This window comes from Grammomys surdaster, unplaced genomic scaffold (genome assembly GCF_004785775.1).
Source record: "Grammomys surdaster isolate TR1022 unplaced genomic scaffold, NIH_TR_1.0 65, whole genome shotgun sequence".
Lineage (NCBI taxonomy): Eukaryota > Metazoa > Chordata > Mammalia > Rodentia > Muridae > Grammomys > Grammomys surdaster.
Genome location: NW_021604567.1, coordinates 4,139,583 through 4,150,948, shown reverse-complemented (window position 1 = coordinate 4,150,948; position 11,366 = coordinate 4,139,583). Strand labels below are relative to the sequence as shown.

Genomic DNA, 11,366 nt, shown 5'->3' with positions numbered 1-11,366 from the left:
TATTCTGCTTTCTCCTTTAAAAGTTAGTGATCGAACTATGCATATTAACCTGTGAGCTCTGAGCTTCCTCTTAATCATCACAGCACACCACCATAGGGAACATGAACAACCACCAAGACTGTCCACTGTCTTCTACCCTTCTGTTCATTTTATTTATTTTTTTTACAAGAGCACAAATCTATTTTTATTTATTTACTCTGCATTAGTTTAAATCCGGGATGGGTACAGCATCACACGGATTCTGGGTCCAATGGCCTTTGCAGGAAGGTCGCTTCGGAATTTGGCATGAACCATGCCACTGTTTCCATGGGCCCGAGTTACCTTCCCCCAGATCACTCTGGTTTTGTTTGGTTTGTCTCCAGGAGTATTGTTTTTTGCTTTGTACACATAAGCACATCTCTTGGCTAAGTAAAACTCGGTTTCATCTCGGGCATAAACACCTTCAATTTTAAGAAGAGCCGTGTGCTCTCTTTGGTTTCGGAGACCTCGCTTGTAGCCAGCAAAAGTGGCCTTGCACCACAGCCTTCCAGACATACTTGCTTTTACAAGTCCTGTTCCCAGCAGGCCTCCACAGGCTCCAAGATGGCGGAAAGAGCCCTTCTGTTCGTTTTAATTGGTGGAAGAGAGGCAGTAGAGTGGACAGAGAAATAGCTAAGGGAAAATAAGTTGTGTGTCCCCTTTGGCAATATGCCACAACAGATAGCCTTATATAACAAATAGAAAACCTTATATATTAAAATAAACAAAAAACAAACAATGTTCTAGAGGTTTGGTTTCATCTTAAATCACCCTTCAATTCTGGAAAGTGGAAAGCTATTCTGGTGGCCTGGGGGCCTCTTGTCTATAAGACTGGAGACAGATCTACTCTGACAGGGCTGGGTGGGTCTGTTCAGGGAAAGCTCAGTTTGGAAGTTCTGACAACCACACAGAACATCTCTATGACTCCTGTGACTCTCTTAGAACTTAGCATACTAAGCATCGAGCCACTTGGAATGGGAAGGGGAGGTGTTTGGGAAAGGACATATGTCAATGAATTGAGACTTCCCCCCAGTCCCTTATGTTAATGTCTTGCCTTGGAAAGAACCCATTAACAAAAATAGAGAGGTGGCATGACCTTTTAAAGGGTACATCTGAAACCAGGCACATCTGTAAAACATGAAAAGAAGACTGAATTCAGGCAGAAGCTGAGAACTTGATCTCTTTGCCTTGTCTTTGCCTTCTTCACCCAGGGAGCGTGGAGAGTCATAGTCACTCCCATTTCTTCCCTCCTAGGAATCTGATAGCCAACTTTCCAATCACTCTACAATAAAAGATATCAAGAACTCACTTTTTTGTTATTTGCTTGAAATGTCTTTGACTAGATTTGAAGCTAGAAGTAGATTCCTTCTCTTCCCTGAAGTATATAGCAGGACAGTAAGATCCAAACGCTGTGTGACTAGATGCTCAGCATACTCTAGTTGTGGTCCAGGTGAGCCAGTGCATACATTCAGTATAGATGAAGGAAGAAAGTGGAGGGCCAAGAAAAGGAGGCCTTCTTTGGATGCCCCTCTGTGCTATTTTGGGAGGGTCCCCTGTGTTTCTAGGCATCCATCTGTGGCCCTTGCCTTCTACAGGCTTGAGAGATAGATCCAAAGAGAATCTTTCTCAGTCCAGAGTCCCTAAGAATGGCTTAGGAGCAGCTGCTATCTATAGTTTATAAACTGGTTTTCTAGGGTGCCTGTCTAGAAGACGCCAAGCGTATCACTCTAAATACTGACCAAAATGAAGTAGTGTTGGCCCTTGTTTCAGCATGCTGAACTCAAGTATGAAGAATGCGGCTCCACCCCTTACTTCCATCCGACTTCGCTTTTCTACAGCTGTGTGTAAAACACTGACCAAAAACAACTGGAGAGGAAATGGTTTATCTCATCTTGCAGGCTACAGTCTGCCATTGAGGGAAGTCAGGGCAGAGCTCAAGCAGGAACATGGAGGAAGAGCGAAAGTAAGGCTGGTTACTGGTGCCAGATTTACCAGCCAAAGCCAAAACAAACCAAATAAAAGTTCACTTTCCCCTTCCCACATGACCCTAGCTTATGTTGAGTAGACAAAAACAAGCACAAACTTGACTGAGAAGGAGCCAAGGTCCTGAGGCAGGAGCATACCATCTCAATCACAACATAAACCACTGAGACTGTGTATGCCTAAGCCCAATATGGCCTTGAAGGAGATGGATGATAAGAATAGGCAAGAAGACAGAAAAGATAGAGTGAGGAGGATATGAGAGGGGAGGAAGAGAAGCAGAGATGGGAAAGTCAAGAAATATCTTGTTTATATCATGTGATTCTCGCTGTCATTACACAAACTGAAGATGTCAAGCCAGATGTGCTTGATGGCACAGACCTTTAAGCCCAGCACTTTGGAGGTAGAGGCAGGCTGGTCCACAAAATGAGTTCCAGGACAGCCAGGTCTATAAAGAGAAACCCTGTCTCAAAAACTCCAAAAGCAAACTGAAAGAAAACAAAAAGACAAACACCGAAACTGAAGACATCAACTAACACAAAGGGACTTCTGATGTAGCTACTTGACAGAAATAGAAAGACTTAAGCATAAGCCTTCCATGTCAGTTGTGCTTCTAGAAATAATTTTACTTTCTTGATTTACATAATATCGTATTCTGGAGAGATTTCCTACTTAAGGGATCCATGTTTGGACTGCATCTAAAAACAAAGACTCCTTTGGAGATGAGAACACTGTGCATATTTGTTTTATTAACAGGGTGTTCCCTTTCACAAGTTAGATAAAAATGACAATAAAAAGTAAATCTAGTACAAAAGTCCAAACAGATGGTTGTATTCACTCTTCCAAGTAGCCTGATGGAGAAGCAATGCATTGGCTGACAGGACAACAGCACAGTTTTTGCAAGGGTCTACATCATCATGCCTGTAACAAATGTCCTCTGACACGTAGGCGTTAAGATCAATATACTGTCATGTAAACAAAAGGGCTCGTGAGCACGTACCTCTAGCTGAGGACCTATTATTGGCATTTGGTGAGTGTCTGGGGAGGGCGCATCAGTCTCCTTTAAAGATGTGTCTCTGCTAGGTTGGCTACGTTCCAGAGGAGGGTCCCACCTCCGTGAGCATATGGGCAGCCCAAACTGAACTCTATGTTTAGAAAAGAAAATACAAGAGGGCACACTGGGATAAGGGTGGATCTGGGAAAAGTTGTGGGAAAAAAGTGGGGACTGAACATGATCAAAGTGCATCATACCCATGTCTGAAATCTTATATTTTAAACAGGAATTTTGGACCCAGGGATGAAAACCATTTAGGAGTTTTCTAGAATTATCTATTAACATTTTGTTGTCTCATATTGTAGCCATGAATCACATGTGATCATTTGAATTTTAAGTTAAGTTAATTAAAATTAAAAATTCAGATCCTTAGTCACTCCAGAAATACTTCAGGTGTTCAATTTCTACATTGGCTGGTGAACTATCATAATAGACAGAGCAAATCTTGAATATACGTATCACAATAAAAATTTGTTGGACGATATTGATCTCTGATATGTAAGAAGAGGTAGAAAATGTCTATATAGAGAGGCATGGTAAGATAGCATATGTGGAGAGAAAATTAGACCCAAAAGGCAAAACAAAACAGGGCTATTCATGGGCTTTAGAGTCTGGCTTTTACTAGACTCTCTATTGACTCAACTTTTCCTTATCTTCAACATCCATGACACACATACTCATGTCTCTGCAATAAGTCCTTCTTTATACTTAAGCTAATTAGATGAGAATTTTTTGCTTGGAATTGAAGTCGTCTTGCACTTTCTATATTCTTTTTCAGATATACCTTAATGCTAAAATACTCACACAGTTTTACTTTCTTCTTCTTCTTCTTCTTCTTCTTCTTCTTCTTCTTCTTCTTCTTCTTCTTCTCCTCCTCCTCCTCCTCCTCCTCCTCCTCTTCCTCCTCTTCCTAGTTTTGCTTTCTTCTTCTTCTCCTTCTCCTCCTCTTTCTCTTCCTCCTCCTCTTCCTTCTCTTCCTCTTTCTCCTCCTCTACTTTTTCCTTCTACCTACAATATGATGCTAAACATTCATCTGTGGTTTTAAAAAGTTACAGATTTACTGAGCAGAAGTGTTCATTTTAATCTCTGGAAGCCTCTAGATCACTTACAGTCTGTGGCTGCAAGTTCAGGGAGTAGAAGTGGGACTTAGGCATGAATCTGGTAAGAGTTTGGTTTATTTTCTCTCTGGAAACGTACTAAATGAAATGATTTCTACGGATTTGAGCATCCATTACCTTGAGAAAAAAAAAGATCAGAAAATCAAAGTCATTTGATATAGAAACAGCCTCAGAAAGATTTGATTTTTATTTACTGTCTTTTGCTAAAACTTTCTGAAAGAGAAAGCCATGTTCTCACATCTGCTGACATAAGGTTAGGGCCCCCAGGCTTGCAAAGCTACCATTATCCTGACCTCAGGCAGGCACAAAACCTTTGATCTTCACCAGCCACTGTAGCTGCCTGAGATTATCTCCAGTGCTAAACAGGGGAGAAATCGTGCCAGGAGCCTTATAGCCTCCCCTGTGTCATGAATGATCTGTCCCAGGGTTTGGGGCTGCTGGGAAAAATGATTGAAGTCTTTGGTGGCAGGGAGAGGAATGTGTATCCCAGAACGAAAAGCCTGTTGCCCATAACTGCCTGTTGTGCAAAAGATGCAGACACCCTCACTGCCTGGTGACAGATTGGTGCTTTACAGCTTAGTGGCAGAACCCAGAAATGCCAAGGCAGAGAGAATTGAAGCTAGAGGAGGTAAGAAGAAGACTGTGAGGGGAAAGAAGGAGATGAGAAGCCAGATTCTGTGAGGGCACTGTCATCAAAGGGGAGAGCATCGAACAGAGTCAAGGAAGACGGAGCGGCTGAGGAAAGACTGGACAATGTTTTCCACCTGAGCTCAAACATTGCTTTATGAGATACTCAAAGTAAATATTCATTTCAATTACTGCCTTCGGAAGCCATACAACACCTGCTCCCTGACACAGCAAACGGTTCTCTTATCCAAGCCTGGTGTATCCATAAGAGGGCTATACGAGTCTCCCACAATGAAGATATTATAAGTAATTTGCATAATCAATAGTTTTATAGAAACCTCTGTTTCTGCCCATCGTAAGTTGAAACCTCAAATAGTTGCTCAACCAAAGTTCGTTGTTCCTTAGATTTAATGTGAAGTGAGCCAGCGAGGCGGTACTAACTACAACCCAACATTACTGACTCTAATACCCTTGGAAGTGCTTTGATCCTTCCAGTTATCTATCTAATCCTATTCGATTCTGACAGCAACGTGAATCGCTCTCACTTCCATTTCATACATGGTACAAATGAGGACAGTTCCAGCAACTTGCTTACGGTTAACCAAAAGCAAGAAGAAGAAGAAGTAGAGTCCATGGGTGTATGTATATTCTTGTCGAGGCTGAAGGAAGAAATAAATAGCATTTATATACTAGAGCTTAGAAAGTTTAATAAATGTGTAAAAACTGTTCCTATAAGTCGTGTTGTACTTCCAGAGATAGCACCAGCCTGTGTGATGAGAGCCATCCTCCAGAAAATATGACCTCTCATAACACAGAGCTGGTCCACAGTGACCACAAAGGATGAGTTTAGGCCCCTGACCACACACACATACTTCCCTCTTGCAGTTTCTGTTCCTCATCGCACCCAGACAGTGACCAAGCACAACAGGAGGTTGGTGGGGTTTTTTTGTTTGTTTTTGTTTGTTTGTTTGTTTTAAGGTGATTCTTTGGAACTTGTAAGCTTCACATCTAGGACAATGGACTCTAGGGTTCTGACTACAGAATTGAGAAAAGAAAGTAGCAAACCCACAAGATAGGCAGGGGCATCTGGGGGTGTGTAGACTTCTCAAGGTTACAGTGCTAGGGGTCTGTCAAGACATCAAAAGTCAGATGTGGTGTCGGCATCCAGGGTCTGGTTTGCAAAGGGGCAAAGAGTTTGCTCGGGCTTCAACTACATGAAGTTATGTGTACTGTTTGCTGAACTTACAGTTCAGAAGTGTAGATGGAACCAGTTTTACTATAGAGTTTATTTTAAGAACAAAAATCTACTTCTATGTTGAAGAACCTTTCAAACATAGCATATACTTCTCATGTTTTCCTATGTTCATTTTGTTTGGGAAAGAATAAGATGAATTTGGGAAACTACACCCAGCAAACACAAAAACACATAAACTCAAAACACTCCCTAGTCACCCCGAATTCACTGTGTGCTGTTTACCTATTCTCATTCACACCCGCTGTCACAGTGTTCCTTCCAAAGCATTTACCAATACAGTGATCTTCTGAAAAGCAAAGGACACAAGGAAGAAGTGAGCGTACAAGTCTCTGAAGGCTGAGTCCAAACCTCAAGGCACTGGAGCTCGCCCAAGACATCTCTACAGGCTCTGAACTGTTAGCTCTTAAAAGAATGGTGGGCACCCTCACAGCCTCTCCTACTTTTCCTGGATCTGTCTTTCACCTTCACGAGTGTTTTATGGGGGAGGGATCTCTACTTGTTCAGTAGAAAGATCTTGTATGAGACTGAAATAAACCAGGGTTCACTCTCTCAACTAGCAAGCTGATGAGAAGAACGTTGCTTAAAGCTCTTCTGTGTGGTCCAGGCCAAAGATTCCTCGTGCCCAATCATGGATTAGCAGCGAGCATTCCATCCCAGCATCCTTAGAATCTTTGTACAACTAGGACGACAGATTACATTTTCTGGAAAATAAAACATATCAGATTTTAGGGATTACTATTTATTGTAATAATTTTATATGAAATTCTCATTATTTTCTTCTTAACATCTTCACTTACTAAACAAAAAATAGGTTTGTAGTCAACTTTTAAAGAGTTAATAGATTACGTATTTTCCATAACTTGGAGATAGTTCTTCAGATATGCACTCTTATTTGCCCATTCTTTCTAGCAATAAGCTAGCTTTGTACTATATTGCTGGGCTTTTTTAAACATTTTCTTGTTTTGTTGTTTTATGTGCATGAGTGCTATGAGTGTCTTGCCTGCATGTATGTGTGCATCACGTTTGTGTCTTGCGCCCGCTGAGGTCAGAGAAGGACATCAGATGCTCTGGTACTAGAGTTACAGACAGTTGTGAGCTGCCATAGGAACGCTGGAATTGAAGCTGGGTGCTCTGCAAGAGAATAAGATCCTTCTAACCAGTAAGCCATTTCTGCAGCCCCGCTGCTGTATCTTTGATTGTGGCATTTGGCAATTGTGCCAAGAGAGTTGTCCCTGCAATTGCCTGTGAAAAGATGGCCCTTAGGTTGCCTATTCAAATACTCAAAATAGACGTTTTCATATGTCTATGAAGCTCATTTCTCATACTGTATCACTTTCCGTGTTCGTGTTACAGAGGACAGCTGTCTACTGTAGATGCAGAGAGGGGAGAGCAGATGTGCTAGACTAAGGCAGCATCTAACCCCGTGTCCTTCTGTCTCGGCCCAAGTAGTGAAACAGACCCTGAAGTTTGGCAATCTCAGGAACAGAGTCAGAGAGCTTCAGGAAATGAGATTTGGTAAGAAGTTCGCTTGCTTCAGAAACCATTAGGAAGTTATTTAATTCTTACATGAAGATGCTTCCGTCATCTGAAACTAAAAAGGACGATAACTCCCCCAAACTGAGTCAAAAGGAATAACGCACATGTTCTCCACCCTTAATTAAATATCTTATTTATGTCTAGCTGTCAATTAGTTAGTTCTCAAGATATTCCATGTCCATGCAGAGACCCACACACTGTCCCCAAGAAGCTTAAAATATGTGTTTTCTTTAAAAAAAAAAAGGAGTAAAAAAACAAAAAGAAACGTAAATACAAGAAAAGAATGCTGCCATTAAACAACATGGTAAAGACTAAAGGAAGTTAGGTTTAATAAGGAAGGCGGTGAGGACACACATTGTGTCGGAGGGTTACTTTTGGAAACTTCAGAAGGGAGAAAGAAGTTATGAAGACAGCACACACAGGGAAGCAGCACACAAGCCCGCCTCTCTGACTGAAACAATCCAGATGCAGGATGGTGCTGGAGAAAGGAAAGTGGGATCATGGGCCAAGGGACAGATGACAAGATCTCAGCCAGTTCTCGGAGATCTTGGATGTAATCCAAAGCCAAAGCATTTCCTTCCTTTTTATTGGTTTCTGTTAGCCTTCCCTCCTCCTCACAATTCTATAATTTTCTTCATTTTTTATATTTGATTGTTTTATTTTCTGTGTATGAGTGTTTCGTCTTCACGTATGTCACTGCGCTGCATGCATGCAGTGTCTGCAGAAGTAGGGAGAGGGTGTTGGATCAGTTAGAACTGGAGTTACAGATGGTTATGAGCTGCCTTGTGGTGAAGGGGAACTGAACCTGGGTCCTCTGTAAGAGCAGTCAGAGCTCTTAACCACTAAGCTGTCTCTCCAGCTCTTCATTCTACTTTCACTGACCTGCATGGGTTGCATAAGAAGGAAGGAAGGATGAAAGGAGGGAGAGAGAGAGGAAGGGAGGGAGGGAGAGAAGGAGGGAAAGAGGGAAGGAGGGAGGGAGGGAGGGAGGGAAGAAGAGAGAAAGGAAACTGTATCCATTAGCCTATAAATTCCTTGAGAACACATTTATAATTCATGGACTGACTCCCTGATACACAGTTGCCAAGTCATGTTAGATGATTGCCTTCTGGAAGCCCTGCCGGCTGACAGGGCTCATCACATCCGTCTCAGAGGATCTTCAGTTAGGTTCCTGGATTCCTACTGTCATTAGTGTACTGAACCACCATGGGAATTCCGGAAGAGATTTTAGATTAAGTAAAGAAAATATCATTATGAAATTCATTTTGACTTGCTGTGCCGGGAGATGTGATTTCTTGATACAGGCCTTATATAAATTACAAGGTTACCACCACTCGATGCATGCCTACCTTCCCTTGTGAATCTGGATGAGAGAGTCTGTGGTTTCCAAACTTCGTATAATCCTAAGAGATTGTGAATTATGAACACCCCGTCCTATTTACTTCTTGGCTGTCACTTTCATAATTATTTTTGGTTTCATGGTCTTCAATGTCTAGGATAATTGTTGGATAATTTCCCCCTCCGTCCTGGTACATTCAAAGTTCAAACTGAGTGCACACCGTCCCCTCCTCCTTTAAGGAATAACAAGAATGTTCATGTCTTGTTTTAACAAGTGGATGATCTGCCCCAACTTCAGAGTCAGATCTTCACATTATAAAAAGGGGGCCTTTATGTTTAACTTTCTGCCCTGTGAGAAAAGCAGGATATGTCAAGCCTCTACTTAAGTTTGTTCTTTTATCCTTACGAATCCCTCTCATGAGCTAATTTCTTTCATAGACTCTATAAGCCCCTTAAAGAGCCGTACTGTTCCCTGACAAGCCCACTGGCATGCAGTTAATCATTAATTTTGCATAGTCCGGTGCACAGGCTGTCTGCTGAGCTGTGTGTTCTTTGAGACACTTCCTCCTGTTGGGATCAGGGCTGCTGTGTGGGAGTCAGTAGTAGATTCTTATTCCTGCTACTATCGGCAGCCCAGACAGAGGTTTAGAACCCACCTTTCACACGTCCAAGTTTCAGAGTTCACAAGGCTTAAGCCTGCCTAAGGACAGCCGTATTCTTACGATAAAACAACAGCTGCACAAGCAGACTCCACAACACACCCAGGCTGAGTATGTGTGGATCCCGGAAACAGGTGCGGCTCCTGTCTGTTGTGTTGTGCGATTCCGAAAGAAAACAGTCCTCACTTCTCCATCCGATCATGTTTTATATGCAACGTTTTATCATGTTTTAGAAGCATGTGAAGGAATTCAGAAACACGGTCAACTGAAATCCTAAGACTTTCAAAAAGGCAATAAATATTGAACTTACAATGTGAAAGAGATTACTTTTATTTTACAGCTGGCTAAGTATGGAAGTATGAAACCCCAAGAACCACCCATCCCTGTAATAAATGGCAGCAAATTATATTACAGCATCTTTTGTTGGTCCTGGGTACCAGCTCTGTACTACTAGAGGAAAAACTGCAATTCCTCTCCGTGTGGGTGGAGGAAAGGCAGATTTGAATGAGATCCTGTTCAAATAAGCTCCTCCGGCCTAGCTCTAGGGTGGTACACACAGTCTGGAAAGAGTGAGCCTCTAAGCCCCCAGTGCAGAGGCAACACCTTCCGTGACCACACTGCCAGGAAGGCTCCACAGGGAGTGTCCAATAAATGTCAATGTTGTGTGGCTATTTCAACTTCAACTTGCACGCGTTTGCTTGAAAATTAACACTGCAGTCATACAGAAGGGGGAAAGGGACGTGTGTTGTTTCCAGACATAATTGAGATTGAACTCCGACCAATTCAGAAACAAGCGTTACTTTCCGCAGCTCCGGAGAAGCAGGCTTCTCTCTGCCAGAAGGGAAGTACTGCAATCGTCATGAGCACAAAGCGCCCTGTATGCAGTCTGCAGCGGGAAGCGGCCATGCCTCTCTGCTGCCCATTCATCTTTGTGTCCTCATACGGGAGAGGCGTGGAGAGAACTTTACTCGCTCTAAGCCATGAGCAGTGTCTCTGGGGACTACCTGGGCTTTGACAACCGGCTGCACTTGAAGTACTGGTGATACAGGAAGTGGTCCAAAGATGGCTTCCAACCTGCTATGTGGTCCTTGGTGCTGCTGGTCTGTTCCCGGGGGTGCTCACCTGCCTTCACTGGACCTTCCTGGCCCCAGGATTCACAGTGTGGTCAGCGGTGCACTGAGGACATTAGAAAGAGCCTCCAGAGATGTTACTCAGACCCCAGCCGGAACCATATGACCTGGGAGCATGTTCCATGGAGGCCTAGTTGGAAGGAACAGCTTAGATCTGAAGACCAAGCACACTTTAGCTATGTAAAGGCTGACTGAAAATGAAATTTCTTTGCTCTTTCTTTTTTTTCCATTATATACGGTTCACATTTCATCTCTTGCAGCTGAACTGAGATCTCTTGCAGCTGAACCGAGATGTGAAGAGTAACCGTCTTGCAGAATCGGTGGCTTATGGAGTTTTGGGTTTATGATTCTGGGCAACAGCCAAGTCTTTGACTCAGGACGAAATAAGAAATAACCAACTGTGATATCTAGTCTTCACTATCAGCTTGAGGAGAGTAAGGAGGCTCATGTGTTAACAGTGAGGATGTTTCAAGAAAAGTTTAACTGAGGAAGGAAGACGCATCCTAAACCCCAAATGTGGGTTGGGTGACCAGATTGAAAAAAGGCTGAGATAGGGACAACACCGTTGGGTGAGCACCAGCATCTGTCTCTCTGCTTCCTGAGTGTAGACCCAAACTGGCCAGCCACCTCACATCCCCACAGCCACCTCAC

The 11,366-nt window shown here is 42.8% G+C and overlaps 1 pseudogene; it reads right to left on the bottom strand.

Annotated features, from left to right (window-relative positions):
- Positions 1–207: 207 nt before the first annotated feature.
- LOC114625168 lies at positions 208–560 on the bottom strand (annotated as a pseudogene).
- Between the last annotated feature and the right edge of the window lie 10,806 nt (positions 561–11,366).